Below are 21371 nucleotides of genomic sequence, written 5' to 3' on the forward strand. Positions count from 1 at the left end.
AGTCTTCTCCCTGCTTGGAGTTGGACAGGACACACACACCCTGTTATGCTGAGTCCAGTGCAGCTGCAAGGATCCTGCCAGTTTTCTCCAGCTTATAATACTAGAAATCAAGATCACCCAATGAAACCGAATAGGGGAAGATTCATGGCTACTGAAATAAATACTTTCACACAGCACATAGCTAAACTATGAAACTCACTCCCACAAGATGTTGTGACAGCCAGAAACTTGGATGGCTTTAAAAGTGGATTAGATCATGGAGGAAGAAGTCTATCAATGTCTACTAGCCATGATGACTATGTTCTAAATTGAATACAAGTTGCTGGAAATCACAAGTGGGGAGAAAGCTCTTGAAATCAGGTCCTGCTTGTGGGCTTCCCATTGAGGCACCCAGTTGGCCACTGTGAGACCAAGATGCTGGGCTAAATGGTCCATTGGCCTGACCCTGACAACTTCTCTTATGCTATGTTCTTATGGACTTTTGGCCTGATGCAGCAGGACTCTTCTTACGTTCTTAACCTTTCTTGCAGAGAACCCTGTCCAATATCACTTAATGCCTCATTGGGCAACAACTCAAAAGCCTGACAGTGACTCCAAGGGACTCCTGCAAGGCTGCCTGAAACATAGTTTTGGTGACCATTGGTCGTATTTTTAACAGAAAACACATCCATCACCCATGACATGTGCATACAAAAATGTTTGCTAATCAAGCTTTGCCCTTTCAGCTCAGGATGGAAAATCCACAGCCTCTTGCTGAACCACTGACCGCCTCTGGCAACACAAGCTCCCAGAATGTCCACAGATGCAGACGGCTACAAGGATTGAGCAAGGATGGCTTGGCCCAAAACTCAATCCTTTCCGCAGTCTGGGTATCCAAGTCGAGACACAGCACACAAAGGACTCCTTGTAAAACCCAGACCCACTCACAATGCAGCCACAGTCGCCCAGAGTTATCAGGACAAACATTATGACATTAAATGGCATCTGTTGAATCAACTGAAATGACAAGAGAGGCTTTATTATTATTATTATAAAAAGAACAGCCTCACAACTCGCCATGGAGAGAGTGCTCCAAGTGCTGTGACAAGAGCGTCAAGCTGTGGCACAAAAGCATCCTCAATGCCACTCAGAGACGACACTGAAAAGTTGCCTTCACAAACACTACCAGTCCTGAACCAGACATCCATCAGCAGCCTGGTGTCCTCCAGATGTTTGGGACTACAACTCCCATCAGCCTCAGGTGACACAGCCATGCTGAAGAGCACTAGTTTGGCAGACCAACCAGTCCTCATGTCTTGCCCTGCACATCTGTGTGCCCTGCATATCTGTGTGCTGTGATGAGGAAGGGGACATTGATTCCCAAATGATGCACCAAGGGAAGCAAGTGCATTGTGAGAAATGCATTCCCATTATACAGGGATATGGAACTCATGGGCCTGCAGATGTCAATGAACTCCCCTGTCATTAGCCCCAGTCAGTAAGGCTGATGGTAGGGGATGGTAAGAGGTGGAGTCTAACAATAGCTGGAAGGCCACAGTTTCCCCATTCCTGCCTTTTAAAAAAAGTAACAACTCCTGAGCTCAAAGAATGCATTATTCCATGTTCTGACCTCATTCACTCCCCAAACAAACCTTTTGATGCAAGCTTATCAAGGGTGGAACCCTGACTTTCAGGCTCTTTTTCTCCAGGAGATTAGTCTAAGGATGTGGAACAGGAAAAGGAATTGCCCTCAGTGGTATATAAGAAAGCAGAAACACTTGAAGTAAAAGAAGCCCATTATGGCAGTATCAATTTGACCCAAGGATGTTGTGTTTCTAGCTCAGAAGCCCTAGAAAAACCTAAACCCCCATCAGAAACAACTGCTAAAGCGGCCTCGGCCCCTTTAAATGAAGATCCTCCTCTCACTGAAGGAGGAGCCAGGAGCTAAGACAGGGCTTCAGCTCTTATTTAAGGCTCAGTGGGGGAAAACTGCTGCTGAAGCAACATCTAAGCTTGGCTGTCATGGAGGCGCCAGCCTGAGTCTTTTATCTGTCCTGAATTTACAACATTCAGCTTCACTGAATGTCCATTGGTTCTGGTGGGGAGAGGGAGAGGGAGAAGCTTTTCCCTATCCACTGTCTCCCGGCAATGCATAATTTTATAAACTTCTATCATAGCACCTCTTACTTTCCTTTTCTCTAAATCTGCAAGTCCCAAACACTCCAACCTTTCTTCATAGTGGAGTCACTTGCTTGTTTTGGATGCCCTCTTCTGAACTTCTTGTTCTAACTCTATAATACCCCTTTTTGACGTGAGCCCAGTGTTAGAAAATCAGGTGTATAAGCTATGCGCCAAATGGCTCCTTAAATCAGGGTTACAGTCACGAAAACAAAAGTTATATTTTTCAATATGATTTCTTGATTCCTGAATATCATTCGAAGTGTGTGGATAAAATATAACCTATAGAGGCTTCTCCAGGCTTCCAGTCAGAGGACATTCCCAGCCCTGCCTGGAGATGCCAGGGATTGAACCTGGATGCTCTACCATTGAGTTACAGCCCTTTGCAAAGTCATACTCAAATTACTCATCAAGGCTTTTATGCACATGTACAGAACTTAAGACGTTTGTTGGCTTCAGATGGGAGTGGGGGCTGCAACAGCTGCCAGGGTTTGTGGGATTAAAATAAGGGTCCAATAAGGTTGCCTCAGCTTCCCGCTGAGGCTGCCAAAGGCATCCCAGGCTGCTGCTTTCCCCAAACATCTTAGCTAGAGGCACACCCTTCACTCACCAAAGGTGTCAGCTTTCCAAGAGATTCCTCAGCTGCTCAAGGGTTGCATTCAAGGGAACGCTCTGGCTTTAATTGGTTCAACACATCTGTAAAGCTGAATGCTTTAGATTCCTGCTTATTTTTCCAGTTAAGCACAAGCACTGATGATTGAGCAGAGGTTTGTTTTATTTCATTGCTTTGATGGCCTAGTCAACCATCCATTGTCACTGTTCACTATTTCCTCAGTGGGGCAAAGCTGCAGGAGGGCTCCAGGCAAGCAAAGTGTACTGACACTCTCAGGCAAAAACATGAGTTTCTCGTAAAGGCAGGGGCTAACCAGCATTTCAACAACACACTTGTGGTCAGAACTGCATGTACCCCCTGCTGTAAAGAACAAAGTCATTTTTATTTATCTGTTTTATTTTCTGCTGCTGGTAGTATAAATTATACAAATTCATTTCGTCTACATACATGTAATCTCTTTTGCTTCTCTCAGTCATGAAAGGAGGACAAGGAATTAAAAGGGCACTGAAGGACCTTCGATTTAAAAAAAGCAATTTAAGTGCAGAATTTTATCCTTGTTTGTATCTGTAATGGATTAGAAGTTGTTTTCATACATGTTTTTTTCATTTTTGGTGTTTTTACCAGCAAGGGTTTGGGGATGTACGGGAACTGATTCATAAATGAAATGAATAAATAAATAAAATCTTTAGCTACCTTGGAAACCTTCAGGTGGAAAACATATCATATTACATACCTAGTGTTCTTCAACTGTGGGTCTCCAGATGTGGGTGGACTACAACTTCCACCATCCGTGAACACTGGGCTAATCTGGCTGTGGATGATAGGAGTTGTAATTCACCCAGAACTGGGGACATCATATGCCATCACCCTGCTTGCCCCACACCAATCTAGTCCTAAGCACGTTGCTCCACTTGAGCAGCAAACTCCTTCACAAACACTGTGCCAAGAATGGCAGCCTAATGCAAGCCAAAAGAAAGAGAGAATGATGTCATGCCCTGCTCCAGTTTAGACAGATGAGTACATTGCTAAATCAACTTGTTTACAATGGTCTAATTGCCCCCGCACCGGCAAGGAAGCGTAGCCCTGAGGGACAATTACCACCCACGCCACCGCCCTTCTTGAGCTGTCTCCCAAACTTCTCTCCTGGGAGAAAAAAAAATACTGAGTAGAGAAAGCATGCAAAGATGTGTCTATTATTGTGCCTTAGAAGCTTCCCTGCCTCCACCCATTTCAATTAACAGCAGGAACAGTTAAACTGGTAGCCTGAGGGCCAGAGCCAGTCTTGGAAGCCGTTTTATTTACTACCCACCACCCACGGTTGATGGCATTACCAAATCTTACTCAAGGTGCAGTTAAAAGGGGAGGAACCACGTGAATGAGTCAGAATAAAGAAATAAAAATCAGATAATGGATCAGGGTAGGGAAGACCTATTTATTTAAAGCATGTTTAGTTCATTCCTCTAGTAAAAAATAAAAAGGGGGGAGAGGTCCTAAAGCAGTTTACAAATGTTAGTGATAAAACAGTCCTTGCCCTCAGGTTTAGAATCTAAAAGACATGACACAAAAGGAAAAGTGACTGGGAGGGGAAACCCCAGGCACAAAATTGACACTAGCATAGTTCTTCCTGTATGATCATATGAAGTTCCTACATTACTACTGAAGAATGAGGAGAATTCTGGAACGCTACTGATAGCTGGGATAGAACAGTCAGCCAGCTGACTCATATTCAAGGAGCAGGGACCAGATCAAGACTCGTCCATCCCTACCTCTCAGACCCATGAGATGGGTGTGCCTAAAGGTGACAGGAATGCCAGGTCAGAACTGACTGGTAAAATGCCTATAATGTCTTCCACCTATTCAGATCAAATGATCTGTCCTCAACACAGTTTATTTCCAAAGCACTCCTTGTAAACACCAAGTGCTGATCCTTCAGTCATCTGTTTCCCGGTTTCCATTCCTGACAGCTTTATTTTAAGATTGCAGAATGTTTCCAAACAATTCTTTTTCTAAGTCAAACTGATGAGTTTCCAAACAAAATCACTTAACACAATCCGGCTGCTCTAAGAATGTTTGTTTGTCTCACTGGAAGCTCAACAGTTGGGTGGTTTCTAAACATGTGTGGAATTTGGTTGTTGTGGAAGAATCTGAACTCTCCTCCTTTCCCGCAATCCCCCCCACCAAATTCCACGAATTCTTCAGGACTTCAAGACTAAGATTTTTGGTGGTGTTTCCAAAATAAGAGGAGCAAGGGAGAAGAGGCTCCTTCTATGCAAATTGGGAGATCAGACTTCTGGGACAACAGTTAGAGGCAAAAGGGTGTGTGGGTCTCTAAAAACATAAGAATATAAGAAGAGCCCTGCTGGATCAGGCCACGGCCCTTCTAGTACAGTATCCTGTTCTCACAGCGGCCAACCAGATGCCTGCAGGAAAAACACAAGCAGGACCCCAGCACAAGAGCCCTCTTCCCTCCTGTGGTTTCTAGCAACTGGTATTAAGAAGAATTACTGTCTACACACACACACCACACACACACACACACACACAACCTTCACAGTTACCTGGACATTTTTTTATTATGGGCCGCACATTTGGAAACAAGGAACAAATTGAACATTGCCCCTCAACTTTCAGTTTCTCATCTGTAAAAAGAAATCTGATGAGCCCACCTTCTAGGAAGGCCAGGCTGTTAGTACTTTCTGCCCCACTTTCCCAATTATTTAGAGGGTGCTGCTAACTGCTTGGCACCAAGCAATTCTGTGTGCCCGGGCACTAAGTCCCTGAACATTCAGGCCAAGTCATTTCAAGTCTCTCCACAGGTATCCCCCAGCTACTGGAAGTTACCAGCACAGATGAATAATTCACCTTACAGCTGCTTCTAATGTCAGACAACTGGCAATGCAGACTCTGAACCATGCATTTTTCAGAGAGGTGGAAAATAAGACCTGCTAAAACATGCAATAGCTAGTGGTACTTATGTAATCTCTCTCTAAAAAAGAAAAAAAGAAAAGAATCCTGGTTTCTGAGGTCAATTAAACTTGCATACGTTTGGGGACATCTTGGGATCAAAGCTGTTAGACGACAACCGCTCAAGAGGCAGTGTCAGGTGAGGTGATCTGGTGCTTAAGTGTTCTTGACATGTCTCCACTGAAGGCCCACAAAACCCATCCCTCACCCATTCACTCTTCTGAACCAAGGAAGAGAAACTCTAGGAGCCCAAACTTTAATTTCTAAGTCCTTGTGGCTACAAAGCTCTGTTTCGAAATATAATGGCTATAAATAAATGAACAGTACAGTTTTGCAATTGTCCACAAAAATGACTGCTTCTCAGACATATCTATGTATAGAATGTATTTGTGGCAAATCAGCAGCTTGAAAGGGAAGGCAAAAACATTGCAGAATAACTTCCTGTTCTGGTCCCTTGAAGGCAATTCTTACTCACCATGGGTGACAAGCATGAATTAGGGGTGCTCAATAGAGGAAGTTGCCTGATAAAGAGCCAGCCCCTCAGCCCATCTAGCTCAGTATTGTCTACAATGACTGGTCGTAGCTCTCCATGGTTTCAGGCAAGGAGTCTTTTCCAGCCAAACCTGGAGCAGTTGAACCTGGGACCTTTTGCATGCAAAGAATGTTCTCTACCACTGCGCAATGGCCTTTCCCTGAGTAAAGTAAAAGTCTAGTCCTCAAGGTTCTGAATATAGGGATGAATTAAATAAGAACATAGGTTCATCTACACAATATTGTCTGCACCAGCTGGGAGCAGCTTCCCAGGGTTTCAGGCAAGGAGTCTTTCCCAGCCCTACCTGGAGATGCCAATGTGGACCAAACCTGAGACTGCCTGTAGGACATAATATTCAAATGGAAGACTGGGAAAAACTATGGAAAGTAAATTTAAAATTTACCAATTGTATATTATTAAGAGAGAATTACATGAAGATGATGTTTCGATGGTATATTACACCTGCTAAAATGGCAAAAATGTATAGAACAGGCTCCAATAAGTGTTGGAAGTGTAAAGAAAAAGAAGGCACATTCTTTCATATGTGGTGGAATTGTAAAATAATTAAAAAGTATTGGGAAAAGATTTATAATGAATTGAAAAGAATGTTTAAGAGAACTTTTGTTAAAAGACCAGAAGCCTTTTTATTAGGCATTTCAGGTCAAGATATGCCAAAAAATTGTTCATGCACGCTACAACAGTGGCTAAGATGGAAAAGCAAAGAACAATGGCAAGAAAAACTGATGGAATATGCTGAAATGGCAAAGCTAACTGAAAGACTCCGAGACAAAGACAATAGAGATTTTAAAGAAGATTGGGAACCATTTATGCTGTATTTACAGAATCAATGTAAAGAAATGGACTTACTAGCAGGGTCTGAGTAAACACAATTAATAATATAAACATAGAAGCTATAAAGATGAGGTTAAAATGATAAGAATATAGCAACATTCAATTTATGGATATAATATTGAAGTACAGTGGTACCTCGCAAGACGAAAGAGTTTTTCGTTTTCTGAGTTGCTTCGCAAGACGGATTTCCCTATGGGCTTGTTTCACAAGACGAAACGTCTTGCGCCTTTTTTTTTAAAACCGCCAATGCATTCCTATGGGAAACCGTCAATACACAGTGGTGCTTCGCAGAACGAAAAAACTCGCAGAACGAATTAATTTCGTCTTGCGAGGCACCACTGTATAGTATTGTAAGCAGGACAAGTTTATATGTAAAAAAACCAGAAGGGGAAGTTGAGGGAAGTCATGGGGTGGGGAGTGGGGAATTCAGTTTGTTATTATTTGTTATGATATAATTGTGATAAAAGAATATTAATGTAAAATTCAACAAAAAATATTTTTTTGGGGGTGGAGAACCTGAGGCTGCCTGCATACAAGGCAGATGTTCACAGAGCTAAGGCCCTTCCCCTAACAAAACTGATTAGCAATGCATACTGGATCAGTTTCTTCTTCTACAACTAGGAATGGAAGGGCACCCCAACTCAAGTGAGCTGTCAGTTCCAGTTCTGATCATGCATTCACCCATCCCAAGCACACTGAGAACACCGCAATCCTTATCTTAGGAAGGGGACCATGTGGGTAGCAGCTAAAAGCTCTTTCTTAGAAGAGGAAAGGTCTACCCAGACCAAACCCTCTATTATTCCCCATGACAGTACAGTACACTGAAAACAAAAGGTCACGCTCACAATGTCTCCACCTGCTAGGATCATGAGCAACAATTCTGATCATCCCTGGTCCAGTGGCATTTTGCACCAGGAAAGACAGATGCTAGAGGTGTATCAACCCCTATGATCTAAGGCAGGTGGAGCAATAAGGCACAATAGACACTAGATGTGCTTTGGGAACAAGGGTGGGGCGCCCCTTGTGGTCTTGAACACATCAACCCCGCCAAAACTCCTTCACAGCTCAGTATGGCAATCCAAAACATGTCTGGAAGTGCCTATGTTCCACTTATTAATGCCAACCTGCACGGCTTATCAAAGCAGTAGCACAAATTAAATGAAGATATGAATATGCAAATCAAGGAAAGATAAGAATATTCAAATGCAGCCACAGCTGGTCATATATTTTCAACACAGTTGTCATCTGTAAGACAAACTGCTTGGGCCCTTGCCTGCCCAATCCCCAATAAAATAAAAATATCTCTTGGGAAATAAATTATGAAAGCTGGGGGAGAGTGAAGGGCAGGAGGCAAAATGGCTTCCTATTTATTTCAGCATTTAAAGGCATTTGAACCCCTGCGTATCAGTGTCAAGTTTCCAAGCAACTAACAAACTCCACAAGGAATGGCCATGACATCTGGGGCTTTTGAGTTTAGAAAGGCGTGTTATGAGGAATGAGAAAAGGGATACAGAAAAGATTTCATCCCTCTCTTATAATAGTAGGACTCGAGGGCCATCCAATGAAGCTGAATGCAGGAAGATTCAGGAGAGCTAAAGGGCATCTAGCTGGTGAGAACAGGAAGCTGGACTAGATGGGCCACTGCCCTGATCCAGCAAACTGTTCTTATTTGCCAAGCATTTATAAAAAAGTTGAAAATGCACAAAAACAAAATTGCAGAGGTTGCAACCAGGACAGTGACTTCAAAAGGTCGGAAAGCAAGCCTGCTAGAAGAAATGAGCCTTGCCTAGCCCATCAAACTGTGAGCAAAAAGACAGAACTGGATGGATCTATCCTGAAAGGGATTTTCATGTTTTAGGCACCACTACAGAAAAGGCCCTGTTTCCTATGCTCCACCTGCTGTGCATCTTATTGGCTACAGTTCCACTGAGCAAAACCTCCATCTTAAGACATAGGCAAGTTTATGGCTGTGTGGACTATCACCAATTTAAGGTGCCAACAGCTGGTGTTGAATGGTGTTGAATGGCTCAGGACCAACTCATGCCTTGACATCTGTAGGGGGTGGCCCTGTTCTTGGCACTCCCAAGAGAAGCAGTTCACTATGCAGTGATGTAAGGGCAGAGTCTTCACTGCAGCAGCACCCCAACTGTGGAACTTCCACCACTTGAAATAAGACTGCTCCACTCCATATTAATCTTCCACTGCCATGTGAAGGCATATTTTTCCATTCAGTCTTTTGAGATGATAAGTAGGAAGAAAAGACTGTACGACTGCCAGTTTTTAAAGAAGTATGCAAGACACTGTCATTCGATTTTCTTTTCAGTTGTGGTTATGTGCTGTTGAATTTTATATGAGTGTTTGCACACCACCCTGATTTATATAGATGAAAGGTAGTCTAGAAATGAAAGGCCATAAACTAAGTAAATTGGGAGAAAACAATCCTTTCACAATACTTTTAAAGGCACATTGATATTTTACTGAGCTTGGACATGGTTCAGGTTCCCTACTCATCCACAAAAGCTCACTGGATGTTCTGGGGCAAGCCCTTGTCTCATGTTCACACATGCAGGCCTCACCATCTGATGCAAGGCATGTGTCAGTGTGCCATCACAGGTCGAACGCCACAGTGAGAACCTCCGCATCGCCTCAATGCATTCCATGGTGTCCCACTGGCACACTGAGTTGCAACTCATCAAGGAAGAGGAAACAGAAGGAGAAGAGGAGGTGGAGACAGAAAGTGAGCAAGTCTAAAGGGAAGATGAGAAGAAAGAGAAAGCAGTGAAGAAGAAAGCAGTATTTCAAAATAAAAAAGAAGTCTTGAGGAACCCTTTTCTGTTGAGATCTGCATGCCCTCAGACTGCATGCCACCCCCTTTTCTTTTTCAGCTACTCCTTTTCTCTCTCACTCCCCTCTTCCTGCTACTGGAGGAATAGGTTGCTCTTTGAGAGAGGTCCAAACTGAGCTTTTGCTGCTTCCATCATCCCATCTGATTCAGGTTCCCTCCCTCCAGACTGTTTTTCCTAGGCTCCTGCCCCCCACGAACCCCCCCCCATCAATGTTTACAGGGGAAGGGGACAATTCACCTGTCAATCACCTGACATCATTATGATGCCAGGTGATTTGACAGATGGCTTGCCCCACCCACACCCACCCTGGTCAAAAGTACCTTGCGCAGTGCTTCCCAAAGCACTTAACAGCCGGTTGGTTATCAGACACTTCAGAACTGCAGCATAAGGAGCTTTACTGGCCTCATGCTCAGCAAACCTCCAAGTTCAGGGCTGACAAAGTTACTTTCTGCAGGGATCAGCTTCCCTATGGCTGTAGGGTGCCCACTCCTGATCTAAATGAGCACCTGACTATATCCTGAATGGCTGACATTATTTAGGACACAGTGAAGTAGCATTTAATAATACAGCAAGGAGTTCAACCAAGAAAATATTACCTGTTCTACCTGGGAATAAGAAAAGGCACAGACTAAGTAGTTCATGTACTGGTAGATGGCTTGCATGTGTTGTGCGACAGAGCCACTGGCTTCTACTGGTTCTTAGGGGAGGGAAGGCTGCAAAGCTTCCAAGTGCACACACAATGCATGGGCTCTTTGGGAAGAAAGAGTGGGGTAAAAAATTAATAAATAACAGACCCAGCACTCTCCTATATGGACAGCAAATTCCAAATATGACTTCACATGTTTCCCATTTCTCTGTGAGATTCTGGAAATAATGATTGACCCCAACTGCAGAATGAACAACACCACCTACACCTTGAGGTAGAAGACTAGAAAAGGATTATAGCCTAAGAAGGCAATTCCTATACTGCATCCCTCATGGCTCATCTCCAGAGGAGGTTGCCTGATTTATCTCTGCATGAGTCATAGTGCTCTAAGGCAGCTTCCTTTCAATAAAGACCAACATCCTGGGTCAGCGCATCACCCACACTCCATGCATCAGCTTAGTGACAACATGCTTGAGATGGTGGGAAATGTTGTCTACCTGGGTTCCACCATAACCAGCAACCTTTCCATCGATGCTGAGATGGACAAGCATATTGGCAAGGGAACGACTTGCCTCTCCAAAAGGGTATGGGAGAATGTGATGCTAACAACCAATACTAAGATTAAGGTCTACCAGCCTTGCATGTTGAGCACACTGTTCTATGGAAGTGAGTCGTGGGCAACTTGCCAGGAGTGATGCCTCAATGCATCACATGGCATGTGATGTGCTCTCCCAAGCCAACATTCCTAGCATGTTCACACTTATGTTTCAGTGTGGTCTAGGCTGACTTGGTCATGTACACAGAATGAAAGATCACAGGATCCTCAAGGATGTGCTCTCCAGGGAGCATGCTTCAGGTACTAGGCCTGTTGGCAGACCAATTCTGCATTACAAAGATGTCCACAAATGTTGTATGAAGGCTGGCAACATTAACCCTGCCATATGGGAATTCCTTGCAGACGATTACAGTGCTTGGAGACAGACAGTCAGGTGATGTATCCACAGCAGTGACCAAAGGAGAAATGACTGGGAGGAGCACAGAAAGAAAAAACACTATGGCGCACCTGTAGCAGCAAAACCAGATGCCTTCATCTGCCACAACTGCAACAAAACATGCCTCTCCTGTATCAATCTCTACAGCCACAGCAAGAGCTGTAACTCTCCAACAGTTTGACTCCCAAAGGCACACTCTTCCATTGTCTCCCAAGACGGACAGAGCAAAACAATAAGAAGACAAACAACTTCCAATATTGCAGACCACTGGCCAACATGAGCAAGGCTGATGGTAGCTGGAGTCCAGCAATACACGGAGGGCCACAATTTCCTCACACCTTGCTCTAAAAGTAAGCTTTTTTTAAGGATAAGAATGAAAATTGTCTGCAAATATCATTATTTTTAAATCAAGCTTCTCTTTTCAGAAGCTTGGAAAGCAGAGAGCTAGGCAGAAGCTTATGAGCCTGAACCTAGTGGGCACATCCTAGCTAAACTATTGATTTCCCCTTGAGCTTTTCTCTGCATGACAGTTGGCAATTTTTTTTGAAAAAAACAGAACTGGTTTCTAAATACAGAGTACATTCCTCAGGCTATTTTAATGCCATTCAGACCACAGACATGTACAGAGGTTCACTGGATTAGAAAACACACTTCAGAAAACTGTAAGAGATTCGCAAGGACGAAACAACCCACGGAAGGCACTAAATAAACTCCTGAGACCTTTCAATGCAATCAGTTGTTCATGACCATTGTACACAATGGATTGTTTGGGGTGTGTCTGTCCTTTTCTACGGATTTCAATTGTCATCAGCTTTGAATGGTTTTCTGGAAACACAGAATATGAATGGATAAATAAAGGAACCAGGGCTGAAGATAGTTGCAGAGTAATTAATGAATGGAATTAGTTCACAATTATGCTGCCCACACAGTTGCAATTCTTTAATGACCTGCATATTTCTGAAAAAGTCATACCCTGCAGGCAATGCCCTGCTACAACCCTTTGTAAGTGAAGATCATTAAGATTCAGGGCAGTCCAACTTTTCATACCAAGTGGGATGCAAGAGTACTTCAACACGGAACCTGTGGGCCACACACTGCCTAGTTGCGTGCACAGGGGCTAGGGAGTGAGTCCAAAATCTGATGCCCCACCCTGTTCCCATGCTGCCTTCCCAAAGTCAGCTATACAAGGTATCAGGCTTTGGGAAGGAGGCACAAGGCTATGGCAGGGACTGGGAGTCCTCCTACCTCCTTCACAAAGCACAGTGCCTTGCTCACCAAGCTTTAGGAAGGCAGCATTAGGTTGGGGGGGGTGTCAAATGTTGCTGAGAGCCACCCCAAAAACGCTATTGAGGGCTGCATACAGTCCTCAGATTGTGCATTCTGGTTCAGAGTGAACAGAACTGCCTTGCTTGATCAGACCAAAGAGATGTCTACTCCAGAGAAGCTAAAGGTGGAGGCAGCAGTCCACTGGTATCTCACAAGCTCCACCCAGATGGCCCGCAGAATGATTGTGGGATGGCCAAGAACAGTCAAGCCAGTGCTGTGCATGCCAAATGCAAGGAGAGCTGGGAATGGTACTTTTCCCAGAGCTACTGACCCACATTGGTGGCAGTGGGAAACTCTGAAAATCTCAGAAATTGGTTCAAAAGAACGGAGGTAGCTTCCAAACTTTGGGGTGGGGTGTCAAGTTTTTGTCTGAGCACTATTAGGGAGTTTGTTCTCCGCCAGACTGAATGCAGCTTAAGTACCTAGATGTGTCTTTTGGTTAGCAGTGAGCTACCTGTCCCCAGAAGGAGTGTAAATTGGTCTATTGCCAAATGTTGTTCAAATTGGTGACATATGACCAAAACAAAACTATATGACACTTGTTGGCCAATCTGTGGCCATCCAGATTTTGCTGGGCCATAACCCTCATCATCTCTGGCTACTGGCCAAGCTGGTAGGGACTGACAGGAGTTGGGTGTCCACAACATCTGGAGCATTGCGTGTTCCCCATTCCCACTCTATGGCTCAAAGCACTGCAAAGCAGAGTAGATGTCTTAAGGAAATCAACAGCACACTCACATAACAATGCAAGAAAAGTCCTGATGGCCCATCTAGTCCAGCATTCTGTTCTAAAAGTGGTCAACCAAATGCCCTAGAGAAGGTGTGGAGAACCTCTGGCCTTCTGGATGTTGCTGAAACTCCCTTCATCTCTAGCCACTGGCCGTGTTTGTTAGGTGTGATGGGAATTGTAGTTCAGCAACATTTGGAAGTTTATAGGTCCCCCACTCCTGCCTCCAAGGGAAAGCCACAAGCAGGACCTGAGTACATTAGCACTCTTACCACATGTGATTCTCAGCAACCCGTGCTCTGAGGTACACTGCCTCCAACAGTAGAGGCAATAGACTTTTTCTCCATGAATATGCCTATTCCTCTTTTAAAGCCCTCCAAGATGGTGGCCATCACTGCCTCGTGTAGGACCAAATCCCACATGAAGAACTAACCGTTGCCTTTCTGTCATCGGAAGAGTCTGGCAGCAACAACTACATTGGAAAAAGCAAATTATGGGTTCAGGATACATGGGGGAGAAAAATCTCTTGCCAAAAAGGGCAGCCGGGTTGCACCAACAGATATTTTTAGCCAGATTTTGAGCCCCTCTTCTCTTTGATGGTGAGCCTAAGGGAACTGTCCACACCCAGATAATAAATTTAGAAATTCTTTCCAAATTCAGCTTTTTGGTTACGTCACAAGCCAGCTGCCTTGCATTCCATTAGACTCCAGCTGTCTCCCTCCCCATCCCAATAACACAAAACACACATTCCCTTCTTACACCCGAACAGGCATCCGAGTGTTACCTTAATGAGTCGGTCGGCTACTTTGTTTATTTTAGCAATACTGTTTTTTAGATTATAACCACAGTATTTTCAACACTATTTTCAATTGCCTCCACTATCAGAGGCAATCTGCCCCTGAACAGCAGTTGCTGGAATCACAAGTGGGAAAATGCTATTGCATTCAGGTCCTGCTTTTAGGCTTCCCATCATGGGCCTCTTGTTGGCCACTGGGAGAACAGGATGCTGGACTAGACAAGCCTTTGGCCTGATCCAGGAGCCAGACTCTTCTGATGTCCAAGCCGGCTCTCCCTCACCACACATCAGCACTCAATGTTTACCAGATGTGAAAGCTATGCACTGAACCCATGGTGTACATTTCATACATACAGCTTGTTGCCATGTGGTGAGCAGTAAGATACATTTGCACCAGCCTGAAAGCAGAAATCAGCTGATCACAGTGTTAGTGCAAGCCTGCCAGTTATTTCCAGGATTGAGTGCCAAGTATACAGATTTCTTGTCCATTTCGATTTCCATTCATAAATTGCCTCCATCTCATGTCTACATTAAAATGTTATTTTGGAAAAATGAAATTTATACCCAAGCATGTATTTTATCTCAGTGTAGTTATTTCTTAAATATTTCATTATAAAATATACATTTTAAACACCTTTTAAAAGTCAATAACAATCTCAAAATTCAGATAACTACAAAATAAGGAAGGAATAATTTGTTATTCTGATCCACACATCAACCTAGGAGGTGCAGATAAGGGTAAATTGGCATCAGAGTTCACAGACTCCAATCCCTTGAGCATCCCTGGGGCCACTTCTGGGAGAGAGGAATGGCGATTTAGCTGTGTTTCTGCTAGCTGCAACTGGCAGAAGATAATTACCGTAGATTCCGGCATATTAGGCGACTGGGAGTATTAGACGACCCCCCAAATTGGCAGCTGCAATTTGAGGGTTCGTCTTAGGAGCCCAGTTGCCTAATACGCTGGGCAGCTCCATGCCGGGAGAAAGCCGCCAGGTGTGGAGCGAAGCCCGCAGCCCCTGCTGCTACTTCCGAAGTAGCGGGGGGGGGGGCCTCCGCGCCAGGCGGCTTTCTCCCGGTGCGGCGCGGAGCCTGCTGCCCGTTGCTGCTGTTTCAGAGCTGCCGCAGCAGCAGCAAGAGGGGGGCAGGCTCCACGCCATGCCTCCCATACCCAGCGTATAAGACGACCCCCGACTTTTTAACCTCTTTTCCAGGGTTAAAAAGTCGTCTTATACGCCAGAATCTACGGTATGTGGTATTTTCTAAAATTCAGACAGATCACTCTGGAGATCACGGTGATCTGGGAGTCAACCTCAAGACACCTGGATCAAAGCCGTTTTCCTGCTGTCTATGCTTGCATTTTGGACAGATGATAGGATGAGCTGGCAAGCTATGGAGTAACACCATCATGCCAAAATGCCACACAGTCACCTTATAGGTAAATAAGAATCACATCCTCTCATTTTAAAACATCTCTGGGATGAAGAAACTGTCACAAGACACCACCCCTCCCCCGCCCCAAATCTGCTGGGGAAAATCTAAAATTTGAAAATTTTTGAGTACCACTTTCTGTTGTTGAGAAAACAGAGAGGGAACTACCGTAATTCTTAAAGTATCTAAAGCAAACTGGAAGGCTTGATTTATGGTGGACTAGAAATATTAAAATGAATTATAGGAACTCCTGTATTTGAAAATCTTTAATCTTTTTTCCCCCTCTGCCACTAAAAAATTGGTGAAACTGAAAGTCAAGTAGCCATCATTAGCTGTGGTTGATGGAGAGAGACCCCTGGAAATTTTGGTCTCCCAGGGTGAGAGACTGGGAGGAGAAAGGAAAAATCCCAGGTGAGAGCTGGCAGGGGCTACTGTCCTTTGTGGGTGGGTAAGGACCCATAATTATTTTACTTATTTGTTTTGTATCTTCTGCAGTTGTAATTTACTAGATTATGGGAAAATCTTAATAATGAGGCCACTTTCTGCATCTCCAAATGATTTACCTCATCAACCTCATAAAAGGTAACTTCCTATGTATGAGTCAGATTCCTTGGGTCAATATCCTCCATACAGTAGGGTTGCTATACGTCCAGTTTTTGCCAGACATGTCCTCTTTTTCAGGGGTGAAATTACTGTCCAGGCAGATTTTTAAATTTTTGGAAAATGTCTGCCTCTGTGTTTTCTCTTCCTACAATTAGTTATAGTGATGGGAATGAGGAAGGTCCCAAGATGGACCTGGTGTGCTGGGTGTGGAACTTATTGCTTCCCCACCTGGCCCACCAAAGGCTGTGAGGATGCAACGGCCCTTCTGGAACTTACCATAAGCAGATGGCTAAGTGTGGGAGAGTTGGGAGCGCGGACCGGTGGGAGAGGAAATATCATTTTTCTTTAGGGTGGGGGAAGAGGGTTATTTACTACTATAGGGGTGGGGAGAGAATCAGCTTTTTTCTTTCTGTTTGGGGCCATCAGGATTCGTTCCCAAATTCCCACTTCCCTAAATTTCTACAGAAGCGGGGGGGGGGGGGGGTGTTCTTGGCCAATCAAGAAAGCTTTGTTTATCTTTAGGAAGACGCGTTATGCTTAAGTCTGCTCCCCACCCCACCTTTTCATGGTAGGAGATTTCATTAATGTCTCTTTGGAAAGGGAAAGAAAGTATCATTTTGCTCTGAAAATCATTCCCTTTTTAAAGGGAGGGACAGTATGCACTTAGGCTAGTATTGTTCTGACACATTATGTTGTAAAAATCTAAATTGGGCTCAGTCTGAAAAGCTCAAAGTGATGTTAGCCTAAGCTCCCTCACAACAACACTGTGTGGTTAAGACATGAGATTTTGCCCAGAGCCTCTGAATGCAATATCCCATGGGACTCCCACAACCAATAAAAAAATTTCTGGGGAGTGTGTTTGCTTCAAACAGTAGTATATGGTGCTGAAATATGAACATCCTTTGGAAATTGGCAAATGTGTCCTCTTTTTTGCTCTTCAATACTGTATATGACAACCCTACCATATTGCCTGCATTAACTGGCAGTGGGTCTCCAGGATAAGTGTCTTTCCAAGCCCTACCTGACGATGCCGGGGATGGAATATGGGACGCTCTACCACTGAGCTACTGCCCTTCTGAAGTCTTTACATTAGAAGCAGCTGAGACATTTAATCACTCCCAGTGTGCACACTCGTCAGAATTACCCACCCTTGAAGCTGGTTGCCTATTGACAAAAACACAGGAGGTGAAGCTGCTTCAATGCTTTAAAAAATAAGCCTGTTGGAAAAAGAAACAGGGGGAACCTCCCATTTTAATTTAGAAGAAGCATGCCTCAACTATCAAAAGTTTGCGAAATACTCCTATAGACAAAGCAAGCTTGCGTAAGATCAATTACTGTGGATTAATTAACCTTAAGATGATGTAAATGCTGCAACCCTATATATGCCTGCTTGGGGGTACACATCCTATCAAATTCAACAAGGCTTGCTTTCAAATAAGCATGCATAGAATCAGTCTCATAACCACCTGTTACTTTCAACAGAGCAATGTTAGAAATTCAAATATTATAAGCTAGGCACCAAATGGCTTCTTAAATCAAGGTTACAGTCACCAAAATGAAATGCCTAGTTGCCATTTTGGGGCCAGACAGCTCAAAAGTCGTATTTTTCAATATGACTTTTTGGTTACTGAAATTCATTTGGATTGTGCAGATAAAACATAACCCATAGAACTCTACAGGATGTGTTAGTAGTGTGTGAACACAGTCAAGATCCAAGGATCCCCAGCCATGCACCTCCAGATGATGAAGTCAGACACCATCCTGCTCCCCTTCGCTTGGTCATCTTCACTTGGTTGCAAGTGGCTAATAGCCAGGTGCGAAATGAGCCTTGCAAATTCCAAACGAGGTGAGGAACCTCAAGCCCAGGAGCCAAATGCAGCCTCCTGGCCTCTCTTTCTGGTCCTTGGAATACTCCCCAAGCCATGCACCCTCTCTGAGGCCACACCCCTCACTGGCCCTCCTTCACACCTGAGTGTTATTTCTTGGCTGGAATGTGCCCTTGATTTTTGATAATACTTCTTGATTGTATGGTCAGCAGTTCGAATCTGTGTGATTGGGTGAGCTCCTGTTGCTCTGTCCCAGCTCCTTCCAACCTAGCATTCGAAAGCATACCAGCGTGAGTAGATAAATAGGTACCACTGTGGCGTGAAGGTAAACAGCATTTCCGTGCGCTCATGCACCACGTGCATGGTGTTCCTTTTCACCAGAAGCAGTTTAGTCCTGCTGGCCACATGACACGGAAAGCTGGCCGCGGACAAACACTGGCTCCCTCAGCCTGAAAGCGGAGATGAGTGCCACACCCCACAGTCGAATTTGACTGGACTTAACCGTCCAGGAGTCCTTTACCTTTACCACACCAACTTCTTGAAAAAGATTCCAAAGCCCCTGGTTTGAAGGCAGTTTTGCAAATAAGCTTGCAGAAGTTGCTAGCTGTCTTTCAAGATATAGTACCTGGGCTTATTATTTGCAGCCAGGAAGAGAAAGAACAGCCAGGTCTAGCTGTCCTGTAACGGCAGGCTGACATGACATTTCGTTTCTCCAATTAACCTGCTGGGACAGCCAGTTAATCTTTCACCAGAGGTTCACAGTGCTCCACAGTGCTGCGGGGATCCTTGCCTCCCAACAGCATCAGGCAAACCCCTGTGTCCTTCCTTTACCCCTGGGTTGGGGAATCCTTTTCAGTCTACATTGCTTCATAGGCAACTTTTTGGGAGCAAGATGACACTAGTAGGAGGGCAACAGATGTAATTCTGACAATGGCACAGTGGGCTTCATCAAAGCTGTACAAAGGCCAGAGTCTTCAATACTCCCTTTCCATGCCTCTACCCAGACAAACAGGTAGCTATGGCACAGTTTAAGGATACATCCTAGCCAGGCAAAAGTACTCAAGGAGGGCATGGAGGAAGCCTGAGAGGGGAATGACAGCCTGGGAAGAGAGCTAAGGACTGGACAGAAGCCCAAAGGGCTGCATTTGATCCTGGCTACTGCTTCGCCCCCTAACCGAAGGAATGGGAGATCCCCTGAAAAGTATTGCCCTAGGTTGCTTTATATACAGTTGCTTTATTCATCACACACACACGCACACACGCAAAGTAAAGGTAAAGGACCCCTTAAAGGATGGTTAAGTCAAATTTGATTATGAGGTATGGCACTCATCTCCACTTTCAGGCCAAGTGAGCCAGTGTTTATCTGCAGACAGCTTTTCAGGTCAACTGCCCAGCATGACTAAACAGCTCTGGCACACAGAACACCATGACGAGTGCCAGAGCACACAGAAAGGCCATTTACTTTCCCGCCACAGTGGTACCTATTTATCTATTTGCACTGGTATGCTTTCGAACTGCTAGGCTGGCAGGGGCTGGGACAAAGCAACGGGAGCTCAACACTGTTGGGTGGATTTGAACTGCTGACCTTATGATCTGCAAGCTCAAGAGGCTCAGTGGTTTAGACCACAGCGCCACCCGTGTCCCTCTGTCACAGTATTCTGCTCCAAGCATTCAGAAGATATTACTATCAATTAATCAGTATCTGGGGAACAATCTGACCTCTGACACAATGGGATGCTCACTTGTTTTAGACAGTTACCGTACTTGGTACAAGAGACACGATTTGCACAGTGCATAGTACTTGAAATCAGCTGCTAGGAAATCCAAGTCACTTTTTATTTCCATGGGGTCCCTCCAAAACCTTATCACAGGAAGACAGATTCAGATGCTGCACAGAGCTAAGAAGTCAAGACAAAAAGCATTTAAAAATCATCAGCCCCAGAAATCTCTCTATGCCTTTCAAGCAAGTAGAGACAGACAGGTCTGAACAGTGCCTGTTTGGTGGGGAAAGGGTGGTGGCATGACACCACAACTGTTACTGTACATTCCCCCAAGGAAGATATCCAGAGAGTCCTTACAGCACAGAACACAATACAACATTGATTTCTCTCTGCTAATTAAATGCTACATAATGAAACCAAATAAATGCACTGCTTGATTTGCAAAACACTAATTGAATCTTTAAATATAACACCTCTGGTACACCGAAAAGCAGCTGTAAACAGATACAGCTTAAAATCAGAGGAGACCCTTTAGGAGTCTGAAGTGCCACTAGGCATCCCAGTTAAATGCTTCCCAGTTCACTGCTTCAAGCAGAGTAATGTCTTCCTAACCTTTCTCTTTTCAAGACTAGGGAGAGGGAGATCCCAGCCAGATCCAGCATTCTGGAGAACAAAGAAGAGGAAGGAAGGAATATTAAGAGAATATATTACACTCTTTCTACTAAACAGGACATTTAGAATTTAAAAATCTGTCACTATGCACAAAGCTATGCCACTCATTAACAGCCTTGTTTTTAGCTAATAAATGTGCAAAAATACAACTTTCAGAACAGTGGGTATTAGTTTTCAGAAATCATATGAAAGACTTGAGAAACTAATTTCTAGTGCACCCCTCTCAACGCATGCAAAAAAGCAAGAAAAATATATAAACAAGTAGAAAATTTCTTTCAAGTGCCATTTGGAGTTTCCCCTCACAGGAGGCCTCAACTCATACCTCTCTGTTCAAACTTCAGTGGCAATGCAATTCAGCAGGAAAACCCCATCCCCCCTTCAATGGGTGCTGGGACAGGCATTTCCCCACCTACACCCCAATATCAGTCACATCTGGAAACACCCACCAGTTCCCCCAGTCACCACCAGTTTCATACCGCAAATCAGGAGCAGAAACTCTGGAAATTCTAAGTCTGTGGGGCTTCTGCAAATATCAAGAAAATGCCAAAGAACACTTTCATGAGGCTAATCAATAGAGGATAAGCATATACATGAATGCAAGAAGTCTCCTTCTGTTGTTCCATACTACCTGCAAAGGACCCTGTTTGGAGGGATGAGGGAGAAAGCCAAA

At 44.3% G+C, this 21371-nt stretch overlaps 2 protein-coding genes across 20 annotated transcripts in view; one reads left to right on the forward strand and one right to left on the reverse strand.

Annotated features, from left to right (window-relative positions):
* LOC310669594 (uncharacterized protein) overlaps positions 1-21371 on the forward strand; it is a 570356-nt gene that overhangs the window by 535161 nt on the left and 13824 nt on the right. The gene's annotated exons all lie outside the window — the stretch shown is intronic.
* The window catches only part of RAPGEF1 (Rap guanine nucleotide exchange factor 1), a 107320-nt gene that overhangs the window by 82906 nt on the left and 3043 nt on the right, over positions 1-21371 (reverse strand). The window contains exon 2 of one of the 19 annotated variants that reach the window (XM_083423439.1): positions 9695-9865. The exons of the other annotated variants lie outside the window; for them this stretch is intronic. The gene's annotated coding sequence lies outside the window, so the exon portion shown is untranslated. The remainder of the gene's footprint in view (positions 1-9694; positions 9866-21371) is intronic. 19 annotated transcript variants of the gene reach the window in all.

This window comes from Podarcis tiliguerta (genome assembly GCF_965153285.1).
Source record: "Podarcis tiliguerta genome assembly, chromosome: Z".
NCBI classification, from domain to species: Eukaryota; Metazoa; Chordata; class Lepidosauria; order Squamata; family Lacertidae; genus Podarcis; species Podarcis tiliguerta.